Below are 14440 nucleotides of genomic sequence, written 5' to 3'. Positions count from 1 at the left end.
GCTGCTTCGTTGATGTATCTTCCCATTTGGTACGTGAGGATCCCGTCGTTCCTGTTTTGTTGCTCGTTATCTTTAGCTATTTGAAATACTGCCATGTCACTGCCTTTGTTCACATACTTACAGACATATATGATAGATTTCTGTACTCTACGTGTCCTTGGAACTTTTTGGAAAGTAGTGTGTTATGTGTACTACCCATTAATTGCCTTTCCATTTCGTCGTTGACTCATATTCGTATTTTTGGTGTGAAGCTACCGGTTTTGGGTGATTGTTTTCTGTATTTGGGATAGCCATCAACTCTGGCTTGTGGGTGTCGTCCAAGTATAGTTTTGGATATTTTTTCGTACATTTTCCATCATTCATACATGGCGAATTGGGGTTTAATGACTCGCAAGTTGTTCACTACTATGTCGTACAGTTCCGGATCTTCTTGTGGATTGGAAAATTCAGCTTGAATCATTTTTATGATATCCGTGGGATGAATTCTGTCGTGTAGTCATATGACATTGTGTGAGCGAGGCAGTCCTCATACTTCTGTACATTCAGCATCTAACGGTTACAAAGATGTGGCATTTTGTGATGATTTCGGCAAATCTCATTCGTTTTTGAAGGAAACTAGGGCTATTATATCGCGTCGATGCACAAGGGCTTGTCCGTATCTTAGTTATTCTATGATTTCTGGCCGCAACGGGTTGCATGTGAATGTTATGATGAGGACAGGTCGTCCATGTTTTCTTATGTAGTCCATGGTATCTTGTATTTATTCATGCATGTGTCTCGGACTTCCTATGTATGACGAGGATAAAATTACCATTGTTCCAAATTCGTCAGTGTTTCCGTCACTAAGGATTGGGTTTCGACAGTGGATGTATTCTTCCGTGCGTAGTTTCTTGTGATTTAGTCTTATGTAAAGCATCCGTTCCGCTTGTCTACCAGTTATTGGTGGAATAAAGGGCGGGTGTTGAGAATGTGACTATGTTTCATTGTCTCTGTTCATTAAGCAGTAAGCATAGAACTCCTTAGAACTGACTTTTTTTGTTTCTATGTATGTTTCAGGTTGAATTTGTTTCACATTAAAATGATATCCGTCCTCTCTGTGCAGAAATATTAATGGATATTGAAGGGCATCATACGAACGGTGTGTCTCTGCAATACGTTGTAGTCCTTTACTTCTTCGTTGTACAATTACAATATGTGATCAAAAGTATCCGGACACCTGGCTGAAAATGACTTAAAAGTTCGTGGCGCCCACCATCAATGCTGGAATTCAATATGGTGTTGGCCCACCCTTAGCCTTGATGACATCTTCCACTCTCGCAGGCATACGTTCAATCAGGTGCTGGAAGGTTTCTTGGGGAATGGCAGCCCATTCTTCACGTAGTGCTGCACTGAGGTATCGATGTCGGTCGGTGAGGCCTGGCGCGAAGTAGGCGTTGAAAAACATCCCACAGGTGTTCTATAGGATTCAGGTCAGGACTCTCTGCAGGCCAGTCCATTGCATTGATGTTATTATCGTGTAACGACTCCGCCACAGGCAGTGCATTACGAACAGGTGCTCGATCGTGTTGAAAGATGCAATCGCCATCCCCGAATTGCTCTTCAAAAGTGGGAAACAAGGAAGTGCTTTAAACATCAGTGTAGGCCGGTGCTGTGATAGTGCCACGCAAAACGGGGTGCAAGCTCCCTCCAAGAAAAACACGACCACTCAATAACACCACCGCCTCCGAATTTTGCTGTTCGCACTACATACGCTGGCAGATGACGTTCACAGGGCTTTCGCCATACTCACACCCTGCCATCGGATAGCCACATTATGTACTGTGATTCGTCACTCCACACAAGGTTTTTCCACTGTTCAATCGTCCAATGTTTACGCTCAGTACACCAAGCGTGGCGTGGTTTGGCATTTACCGGCGTGATGTGTGTCTTATGAGCAGCCACTCGACCATGAAATCCAAGTTTTCTCATCTCCCGCCTGTCATAGTACTTGCACTGGACGCTGGTTCAGTTTGGAATTTCTGTGTGATGGTCTGGATAGATGTCTGTCTATTACACATTACGACCCTATTCAACTGTCGGCGGTCTCTGTCAGTCAACAGACGAGGTCGGCCTGTACGCTTTTGTGCTGTACGTGTCCCTTCACGTTTCCGCTTTACTATCACATCGGTAACAGTGGTACTAGGGATGTGGAAAACTCGCGTACAGACGTATGACACGAGTGACACCCAATCACCTGACAACGTTCGAAGTCCGTGAGTTCCACGGAGCGCCCTATTCTGCTCACTCACGATGTCTAATTGCGACGAGGTCGCAGATACGGAGTACCTGGCAGTAGGTGGCAGCACAATGCACCTACTATGAAAAACTTATGATTTCGGGGGTGTCCGGATACTTTTCATCACGTAGTGTGCGTCACGGCTAGCGTTTCCACTATCCACAATTACGATGCCGACTTCACCTCTTTCAGGTTCTTAAATCGACGTTCGCGTGGTCTTTCATCGGCTCGAATTTTAACTTTATAGTCATTAGCAATCATTCGGTGTAGTGCTGTTTTGAATACGTGAATCAGTTGATTGTATTTGTTTAAGATCTTCTGTACATCTTGAACTACTACTTGTCTCAATCCACTGATGTTTGTGCATCGTTGATAAATTTCTGTTTGTTCATTTCCAATTAAATATACTCTCTGAAATTTATGGTCTTTATTGGGCAATGCTAGTAATGATCCTAGGTTGTGATAGATTTTTCCTTGGATGAAAAAGAAACCATAAGCGATTTCATCTTTGTTAGTGTTGATGGAAGTGACACCGAAAGGGGTCATATGGAAGGAGGCTTTATACGCTTTTTCATTTTGAAGAAAGTGTTTTGATTCTGGATATTCTCTGGTCAACTAATGGAAAATTTTTTGTGGGGGTGCTTCCAGTGGGGTTGCCGAAATTTTCATTCATGCAGCAGAATCTTGGTATTTCCCTAGTGATTTTTTTCGCGTTGCAAAATTGGCAGAGGAGATCCATTTTTTCCATTACGACGTTTTTGTTTTATTACATACTTTCGGCGGGTTGTAGTGGAATGTTTCATTTGTTAGGTTGCACTGTTTACGTGGCCTCGTCTGCGCTTCTCGTAAGGTGATATCTTCAGGTCTGGCTTGAGTTTGCAGTCTTTTATTATAAAATTGTCTCGCAATTCTTGATTCTTCAATCAGTTCATTTCGTTGTTCTTGGGTTTTTCTGCTTCTCACGATGCACGTTGTCGTTAGTCTGTTTCGTTTTTTCGCTGTTCCTTTTGTTTTTACCGTTTTACTTCAGAACTGGCAAGATCTTCTCCTCTTTTACGTTTGAGCGTTGTCTAAAATATAAAGCAAATCAATTTTATATTAATAGATACAATAAATACACTTTAGACACCTTTCACACTGTATTTTCATTCTATCACTGTATCACTTTGAATACTCACACTTCACAGTTTGTTTTTATTCACACACTGCACTACTTTTTTGGTTCCTCCCTTTGTCACTGATTAAAAACTGACGTTCGAACCCACGAATGGGTCTTGCTTTATATACCACTACCAATGAGCAGCAGTCCCATCAGTGGCGAATTCCAGAAAATACCAAAAAGACTTCGAAAGTCCTGGAATATTCTAGAAACTTCTAGAGAACGAAACTTTCCAGCCCTTATGTCTCCAAAAGGACGCCCCTTAGGTAAAAACGCGAGCTTTCTTCACGGATGGTGTGTGGAGGGCTACCACGCACTTAGCTGCCGGCCACAGTTGCAACATACGATAAACGTTTTGCGTTTTATAGCACCAAGAAATCTTCTAATTTGCAAACATCTTTTTGGAGGTGAGTTTATTTTTTTTATTTTTATTTTTTTGAAATTGTGTCATACTAGAATAGTAAACTGATGTCTGAGCACTTCAAATCTTATAAATAAACAGAAATTCTAAGAGGTCGTATCCAGAAACCGCTTAAAATATTATTTTATTATGACTTCACACAGCGAGTCGGATGCCCTCCCTACGACACACTTTGCCCTGGGTGGTTATAATTAAAGTGCAGATAGCCACGGAGATCCAGAGTGAGCTGTAATTATAGTGTGGCAGCGAAACTTGGTGGATATACTAATTCTTTCATGCGGAACCTATTTTCGCTGGTATAAATTAGTTCCAATTGTGGCCACCAGGTGCAAATCTGGCACTGTACAGCAGCTCGTCGACGTGTCCGGTGCTCGTAACAAACTGTGTAATCGGTGGCTAATAATAAAATCAGCATTATGTCCTTCTCACTTGTTCGACCTTTTCTGCCCACGTCCCATTCCAGATTCATTTCTATATAAATATTTTCTAGCATTCATAGCGCAAGATTTAGAACTGGTAGCCAAAATAGGAACAAATTTTTTCCTGCGTAAGTCGGTACTGCATTGTCGCATTAGAATATCTACCAAGTTTCGCTACCACGCGATTATTACAGCCCACACTGGACCTCTGCGAGTAGCTGCACTTAAATTATAACCACCCGGTACCATGTACTTCAGGTATTGGTCTCTTGATGTTATGTAACCGTAACCGGTAAGCACCAGTAAAAGTAAAATTAGTAGGAATACCTTTTTAGTCTCATTATGTACAATCGCTGACGTTCCAGCACGATGTCGAAAATTTTTATCACTTGTGTTTTTAGGAATACTTTTAAACGAATTACGCAACGAAAAGTCGCAACGAAAAGTCACAACGAAAAGTGGGCGCTTATCGTCTTGCTTCTGTTTTTACCACTGACTCCTCCCTCCCCAGTCTCCGTTCTTATTCGAAAAGTTTCGGGATCTCGTCTGGCAATCAGCGCCGCAATATTCGCCGGCTCGGCGGTACGGCAACTGGGAGAACGTGAGCCGCCGAAGAAGAGAGGGAGCGGGTGAAATATAAGAATCTCCTCGACGTCGCAGAATGGAGTGTCGCGGCGACAGAGGCCGCAGACCGCTGATGGATGGAGTCGGCGTCTGGAGTGTGTCAGCGCTGGCGCTAGTGCCGTCAATACAGAGCAGGGTAGACGCCGCAGGGCGTGCGGAATGCAGAACGTAACGAGAGAGCAGGCGACGGGGCGGCTCGGTTATTGGGGAGGGGAAGGCAGGGTAGGCGACGAGCGATGCGGTCCATTCGGGGGGTAAGGGGCAGCGACGCTAAACTACTGTTGCTTCGTGCGACGTACCCTCACCACACCTCCTTAAGAGAGCACACTGCTCGTTTTGGAGAGCTGTAGACGCTGTGGAACTGGTACCAGACGGTCATGTGTGGCTCCACCGATAACTTAAGTGATAACAGTAAACTGTACGTTTCGCATGTCGGATGATCAATCGTAAAAACTATCCTAGCAGACAGGAATCGGCAGGCAAGAGATATGGGACTCAGTACTATAATCATAATTTAAAAGAGACCACGATGACTTAAAATCGAATAAGGCAGGAGGGATATACAGGGTGTGTTGTGCATACTGTAAGACCTTCAGTACATACACCATCAGATTATTTGACTTGTCGCTCTAACGAAGTAGACGAGTGTCAGCAATATGTCTCGTGGTCTTATCGTGGCGTGTTGGTCTTCTGCCGTTAGGTCAGACGATAGAAATGCCACTGGCACACTTAGAGTAGCAGATTGACAGTGACCAACTTTAAACAGAACTTCATTAATTTTCACACACATTTATTAAAATAACTTGGTTCTGGATGCTATTTACAATTGACAGTCTGAAGTTCCTTTGGTATTGGTACGTTAATCTTATTCTCACATATATCTCTGATACTTGACAAAAGTGTCTATACATTTATCTTCATGGCTATGTGCAGGAATATGGTAATCTTACTAGGCGCAGACTGAAACTTGACTATAGACTGGTACAGACAAATGTAGAACTCGTACAGACTAATGCAGACTGGTACAGACTGGTGCAGACAAATGCAGACTGACTAATCGGAGGTCTGTACACTCGTTATAATACCTCGCGCATTCAAGTATCACTGCGCGAGTGTGATCCGCGAGGAGAAAAGGTTCTATGTAAGCAGCAATCTCATAGGCTGCGTTACATATTAATACGCGGATCGGCGGAAGCAGAATTTGGTCCGTCTCTATGGCAGCGCCATCTCGTAGTGCGGAGATGGACGAGCGCTGTGCCTGCGCTGTTGTGCTTAGCGGGGCGCGCTCTAGTGGGAAAGTTGTGTACGCGCTGACTACGCAGAACTATGTACACAACACAGGGTGTCCCAAACAAAGTCCCGATTTTAAATGGAATTATTTATTAGGAAGAAGGGCTTAACACCAACAAATTGCATACTAAATTACTCAGAAAAGACAGAAGTTTATAAAAATCCATCATAAATGTTCAATATGTCCTCCATTGGCTGCACGGACAACATCTAGCCGATAGCCGAATTCATCCCAAACTGAGCCCAAGGTGTCTTCTGTCACTGAAGCTACAACAGCCGATATTCTAGTTTTTGGTTCACCAGTGTCACAAGGTAAGGGACGAACGTAAACACATTGTTTAACATATCCCCACAGGAAGATATCACATGGTGTTAACTCAGGGGACCTAGGAGGACAAGAGTGCAAAGCCTGGTCTCACGGTCCTGTACGCCCTACCCAACTTTGAGGCACGTTGGCACTGGAGAAACTGTGTACGTTGTTATGCCAGTGCGGTGGTGCTCCATCTTGCTGACAGATGAAATTGTCAGAGTCAAGTTGTGGGAAGAACCAGTTCCATAGCATTGCAAGATATGATTATCCTGTTACGGTTTCTTCCTCAAAAAAGTAGGGTTCATAAATCCTGATTTGCGATACAGCACAAAAAACATTCACTTTTGGTGAATCACGTTCGTTTTCAATTCTTTCATGAGGATTTTCGAGCCCCCATATTCGCACATTTTAACAGTGAACCTTACTACTAATATGGAAAGTTGCCTCATTATTGAAAATCATCTTCCATGTCCTCTAGAATAGCATTGCTAAAGTCTACTCGCTTCACTATGTCAGCTTGTACCAGTTGCAATCGGTATGGTTTCAGGGCTAAACGATGCCGTAACACACGCCACACTGTCATGCGTGGTAATGCAAGTTCTCGGCTAGCAAGACGCGTAGACTTGCGGGGGCTCCGCTCAAATGCTCGTCGGATTTGTTCCACTCTTTGTTTAGGAACGCGTGACCGGCCAGGACTTTTGCCTTTACCGAGGCACCCTGTTACTTCAGACTGTTTATACTACCGTCGAATGTTCTTTGGCGATGGTGCTTTAGTACGGAATCGAATACGAAACGCCCGCTGAATTGCGATCACTGATTATGACTGATTCAATAACACAATACGCCTTCTCTTGCGCGGACGCCACACTGCACGAGACTGGCTGCACGCTGCAGGTCAGAGCTCGTAGCGACGTCTAGCGGATTTTTTCTGAAACTCTAGACCATGCCGATTACAGTTAGCGCTGTTTCAGTTACCTAGTGACATTTGTCACAATATTATTACAAGTGAAAATCGGGTAATTCTTTTTGAGACACCCCGTATAAATAACATTCCATCGGAAAGGTGTTCGTTCTTTCTGCGTGCTAATAGAGATTGGAATAATAGAGAATTTGAAGGTGGTTCGATGAACCCTCTACCAGGCACACAAATATGATTTGTAGAGTAGCCATGTAGATGTGGATGTAGAATTTAGAAAATCATTTGGCAGGAAAACGACTATTCACGTAGAATGTTTGAGGTTGGCGATATACCATCAGATTTTCGGACAAAAACTTTAACTACAAAGTTCCGAAAACTGCAAGAGCCAAGTGCGACAATTATCGCACAATCACCTTAACAGTTTATGCAGCGAAGTTCCTGCCAAGGGAAATATGCAGCAGAATGGAAAAGCAAACCGAGAACCTGCTAGATGACGGTCGTGTTGGCTTTAGTAAAGTCTCTAGACAGCCAGTTATGACGTTGCGGTTCATAATCGAAGCAAGAGTGAAGAAATATCAAGACACGTTCATAGGATCTGTCGAGCTGGAAAAAAGGCTGGAAAATGTCAGATCGTTCAAAATCTTCGAAATTCTGGTAAGATTTAGGGAAAAACGGGTAATGTACTGGAGCCAGGAGGGAATAATAAGAGTGGAAGACCAGAAAATAAAGTGCACTGATAGAGATATAGCCTTTCGTTCAAGAGTGGGATTAAAATTCTTAGTGAAAGGGTAATCAATAATAAGATTCCTTGATGCCACTCCTCTCCTGAGTGAACCTGAAGAACAATTACGGGATCTGCTGAGTGGGATGAACAGTCTCATGAGTAGCAGAAATGACAACAGAGAAGAACCTAACATCAAACTTGACGATCACAAAGTAGATGAAGTTAAGGAATTCTGCTACTTTGGCAGCAAAATAAAACATGACAGATCGAGCAAGGGGACATAACGAATAGCTCTGGCAAAAAGGGCATTCCTTGTCTAGAGACGTGTACTAGTAGCAAACATAGGCCTTAATTTGAAGAAGAAATTTCTGAGAATGTGCGTCTGGAGCACAGTATTGTACGGCAGTGGACTGTTGGACGACTGAAAAGGAAGAGAATCTAAGCATTTGAGCAATGTTGCTACAGCAGAATGTTGAAAATTACGTGGATTGGCTCAAATGGCTCTGAGCACTATGGGACTCAACTGCTGTGGTTATCAGTCCCCTAGAACTTCGAACTACTTAAACCTAACTAACCTAAGGACATCACACACATCCATGCCCGAGGCAGGATTCGAACCTGCGACCGTAGCAGTCCCACGGTTCCGGACTGCGCGCCTAGAACCGCGAGACCACCGCGGCCGGCTAATTACGTGGACTGAGAAGGTAAGAGATAATGAGGTTCACCGCAGGATCGGTGAGGAAAGAAACATTTGGGTAACACTGACAAAGAACAAGAGGCAGATGATAGGACATGTCTTAAGACGTCATGGTACTAGAAGGAGATATGGAGGGCAAAAACACTAGAGGAAGACAGATTGGAAAATGTCCAGCAAAAAATTGAGGGCGTAGATTACAATTGTTATGCTGATATAAAAGGTTAGCAGGGAAGAGGAATTCGGTGCGGGCCGCAACAAACCAGTCAGAAGGCTGACTGAAAAAAAAAAAGAAAAAAGAAAACCAAAAGGAACAGGTGTCACTGAGGGAATCTCTGCTGTCAGTGAATGAGTGTCCAGCTCAGTTTCCGAGCTGACGCCCGAAAAGAAATGTATGCAAAAAACATTGCTCACTCTGCCACCTTAAGCTGCACAATATGGGACACGTGACGGGGGGGGGGGGGGAGGCTGACTAAATGACTGGCGGCGTGTAGTATGACCCGATTAGTCGCGCATTTCCTTTTTTAAAAATGATACAAAGAGTCGAGTTTATAGACGGCGCAATGGGGCGTTTAAACCGCACTGTGTGGAGTATGTAGCTCAGGCCGGAGGTCGATCTGTGATGTTTTGGGGGCGCATTTCGTACCGTGACCTGACCCGTTCATTGCGCTCAATGTGAGCATGTACCAGGATGTTTATTTTAATATTCTCGGCGAGCAGGTGTTGCCTTCCTTTACATCATCCTGATGAATATGTTGTGGAGGCTCTCGTCTTCCAGGGTGACAATAACCGTCTACACAGCATTACGAGCATACCTTCCTGGTTTGATGATCTCCTTATCTGGGACACTAAATAACTAGGTAATAAGTTCACAGAAAATGTCTATTTAAAGCATGGGTTGCAAAAGCCTGCGTTGTAGAATTTCGTTAACCTTTCAAAACTAATTGTGGACAGGTTTTAATAACTAACCTCTAAATTTTTGTGCTCGAAGTTGTGGATGACGCGAAAAACACAGCTCTAGACTGTAGTGGACTGTTAAGGCAGCCAGTCCACAGTGAAGTAGCCGAAAGGGCACGCGTCAACTCACGCCGTCTGGCGTTAAGTCTGGAACAGGATTCTTAATGAATGTGATAAAGAAAAGAACGTAGCTACTAGAACACTTAACTTTTATATCGTCCTTTGGTATACAGCATTCTTGATGATACAAGTGAGACTATCTTGAGATACACGCAATGGTACAAATGGCGCCTTGCTAGGTCGTAGCCATTAACTTAGCTGTCTCTCGGCAAATGAGAAAAAGGCTTCGTCAGTGTAGTCGCTAGCAACGTCGTCGTTCAACTGGGGCGAGTGCTAGTACGTCTCTCGAGACCTGCCTTGTGGTGGCGCTCGGTCTGCGATCACATAGTGGTGACACGCGGGTCCGACATGTACTAATGGACCGCGGCCGATTTAAAGCTACCACCTAGCAAGTGTGGTGTCTAGCGGTGACACCACATAGACATAGCTCTTAAATTGGAGAATTTCCTCAAAATTTCACTCTGACTAATCCTGTCTGAGTGGAAGAATGTTTTGCTTATAATTTTCATCTTGTTGCTAATATCTTACTGGAACAGCGACTGAAAGTTCCTGACTAAAACTCAGAGGTCCTTATGTTCATTACCAGTGCAAAAGGAGATAAGACGGCGATCGTCCTGGGTTATACACGTGTGAAATCAAACGAAACTGTTCTACAGTTGCTGCGATTTATTCTCACTGTAAGCATGACTGCGGTGCTTTGCTGTACGCTTCATATTTGGCGGCTCCTTCACGAAGTCGACGTCGTTAACACTTTTGTATGACTCCAAGATGTGGCAGCCTCTACTGCTCTGCTACGCTAAAGCGTTCAGGACACTATGGCGTCCTAACCCGAATCCGATGTAGACAACTCCCGCCACCTAGCGTACTGTGCATATCTTGCGGTGCTCACTTACGCTCTACTACAAAAAAAAGCATTCATTTCAGCGCTGTGATCTGACGTCACGCCTCTTTACGCCAAGCACACATTCTCCTGTCCCTAGCCTTGTAACTGGATTGATCCAGAAAGAACCGCTACAAGACTAAGGTTTCTTTCCTGTGGCCCTCGCCTTCTACAGACGGCAGATGCTTGTCTTTAAAAGAAGTCAGAAAACATGGAAAGCTGTCCCCGAGCCCTGCACGTGGCACCGTACTGCCTTCCGGCAGTCGTCCCGGAGGACTACGCCGGCCGTATGACGCGGCTTTCGGATAGTAGCGCCACTACGAGGATGCAAATCAGCTGTGCTTTAAATACACGCTGTTACGATGATGAGCGTTAGTTACCTTTGAGACTGGACATGGTGAGTTGATGTGAGTCAAGAATGCCTTTAGGGCGACAAATACACCTTTACCAGCACCTCACTGCGTTTGAAGGACGACAGACAGACAACAACATTTTTTATGTTATGTAATCAAAAATTAGGAAACTTCGCATTTTTGCTTCAACTTTTACGGTGAAAACATGCTTCTTGACTTATAACAGTAAAGGAAAGTACTTTACAGTTTTTGATGAGTGAGGTTTAGAGCAATGAAAAAAAAAAATGGTTCAAATGGCTCTGAGCAGTATGCGACTTAACATCTATGGTCATCAGTACCCTAGAACTTAGAACTACTTAAACCTAACTAACCTAAGGACATCACACAACACCCAGTCATCACGAGTCAGAGAAAATCCCTGACCCCGCCGGGAATCGAACCCGAGCATTGGAAAACGTGATATAAATCGCCTTATCTTGTGATTGAAATTGACTTACAACCTTACATTTTTCACGTCGCCAAGGGACTGTAGACCCTGGTATGCGACGTAAATTTCACCTCAACTTGTTCCTGAGAAAAACTGGCCTCAACTGTCGGACAGACAGACAGACAGGCAGGCAGACAGGGGAACTGAAGAATAAGAAAGTATTCCTATCAGGGTTCCGTTTTTGGAAACTGACATATGAAACCCTAAAACGAAACTAGTTTGCAAATAAGATCCTGTCCTGTTAAACCTATAACATCACTCTCATTATCACTCGTCCCTTCCGCCTTCACCGCTCGCCCTCCTCCCCCCGCGCTCCCAGCAACGAGAATTTTTACGTTATTATACTTTCTATAATTTTAGCAGGGCCACTCATGTTAAACTCAAATCATCTCTACCACTCCTACTCCCTTCCTCGTTTCCCCTCTCCTCATCCAAATCGCTCCATTTCTCCATTCCCCCTCGAGCCCCCTTTCCTTCCCCGTCTCACCTACCACCCTTCCTCCCAGATACCTACTTAAACTTTCACCGCAGTAGCAGACCACAGTCACCTCATATGACTTTCTGAACAGACAAGACCGGTTGCTGAAGCAACTTCGTGGTAAATTTTACATGTATGTACAATTATTCCTACTTTTTGTAAACCATTAGATTGCATCTACTTAGTCTTTCCTTTTTTAGATCTGAAGCTGATCAAAAGTGATCAAAATGTGCCATGTAATTAATGTGCAACTGAGACTGAAGAATAAATGGAAATTGTTTCAAAAATCAATACGGTTGCTGAGTGTCTCGGGACGAATATGGCGGCTAAAGGGATGATTGACTGTGAAATAACTTATGGTTACCATACTTCGTGATTTGGAGCGCCTTGTGTTTATCATACCTCATGATTAGGAAGTGCCTAATGTTCACTATACTTCGTGATTATGGAGTGCCTTATGCTTACCATACTTTGTACTATGGACTGTCAACGGCCTTGCCGCAACGGTAACAGCGGTTCCCGTCAGATCATCGAAGTTAAGCGCTGTCGGGCTGGGCTAGCACTTGGATGGGTGACCATCCGGTCTTCCGAGCGCTATTGGTAAGCGTGCTGCACTCAGCCTTAGTAAGGCAGTCAGTTACTTGACTGAGAAGTAGCGGCTCCAGTTTTGGAAACTGACATACGACCGGGAGAGCGTTGTGCTGACCACATGCCCCTCCATATCTGCATCCGGTGACGCCTATGGGCTGAGGATGACACGGTGCCCTGTCGGTACCGCTGGGTCCGCCGGGGCCTGTGGAAAGAGTTTTGTGGAGTGCCTTATGGTTACCGTACTTTCTATTATGGAGTGCCTTGTGATTACCATACTTCCTGATTATGGGGTGTTTTATAGTTATCATACTTCGGCTTGATTTCATTGCTTTGATGAGGATTTTGTGCTGTGCCCTTCAAGTTGAGTGGAATTGAAACTCTACTTTATTGTAATCATTCCTAACTATGTGACTGTGTCTTACAAATAAACAGTAGAAATTTATATCAGTGTGGCCAGGCACGAAACTATGCCTAACTATTAACAACGGCCGGCCGAAGTGGCCGTGCGGTTAAAGGCGCTGCAGTCTGGAACCGCAAGACCGCTACGGTCGCAGGTTCGAATCCTGCCTCGGGCATGGATGTTTGTGATGTCCTTAGGTTAGTTAGGTTTAACTAGTTCTAAGTTCTAGGGGACTAATGACCTCAGCAGTTGAGTCCCATAGTGCTCAGAGCCATTTGAACCATTTTTATTAACAACGAGAGGGAGAACTGACAAGAAGCATAAATTCTTTTCACGGTTTATGCATAGGAAAAGTTTAAATTCTGTCCGAATTTAGAGTGACATCGCCTCTCTGCCACTGACATGCTCGTGTGAGAACCATGCTACCTCAGAATTTGTTAAATAAACTATTTAAAAGTAATTGTCCATAAAAAATGAACTGCCTCTTCTGTATTTTTGTCCTAATTTAATTGAACAACTAAAGCTATTCTGACGCTATTAGTGACCTATTAACTTCAGTGAATTAACAAAATCTATTGTCGTCTGATTTTGTGGCTTGCCCTTCATTTTCTTTCAAGTCTATAGCCATCTGATGACTGTATCTGCATCCTATCTTTCGCTAATCTTCTCATTTGTAAGCGATTATTATACTCCACTAACATCTCCTATGACGTTCACATATTCTGATGTCTATTCTTACGTCTCTCCCGACTATATTTTCCTTGTAGTGCTTAATTGTTCCGGGCTACAATAGCAGATGTCCCGTCAATCTGTTCCTGCTTCTAGTATGATATGCCGGCTTGTTTTTCAGCTACTTTTTTCAAATCTTCATTTAATACTTTACCTAACCGCATCATTTTTACCTTGCTTCGAGAGGACAACATTTCAAATTCTTCCAGATTTCATAGTCTACATTTCACTGTCGCAGTGCTGTGTTCCGGACGTATCCTTCCTGGATATTCTGCCCTAGTTCCATATCAGTATCTGATACAGATAGCGATCTACTACTGTTATCGTCCTTGGTTCGAGCAACCTGCATAGTCTTGCATCAAATACAGGGTGGTTAGTCTGAAAATCTTCTAAGCACGGTAGCTTGTGCTGAGAAATAACTGTTAAGAAAAAAAATGGATACGTTGGGTTGTTTTCGATTTAATTAGCACTAAAGTTAAGCAACCAGATCACTGTGCGCACTAATTCAAGCAGATTGCCAGAGGCGGTGTCGCCAAATGTGTTCTTCGTTTGATTTCCTCAAGCCGAAGAGACGCTCACCTACCTTAAATTTATTACTCACAAAAAAAAA

The sequence above is a fragment of the Schistocerca nitens genome, chromosome 4, assembly GCF_023898315.1.
Source record: "Schistocerca nitens isolate TAMUIC-IGC-003100 chromosome 4, iqSchNite1.1, whole genome shotgun sequence".
Lineage (NCBI taxonomy): Eukaryota > Metazoa > Arthropoda > Insecta > Orthoptera > Acrididae > Schistocerca > Schistocerca nitens.
This window is presented reverse-complemented; position numbering follows the sequence as displayed.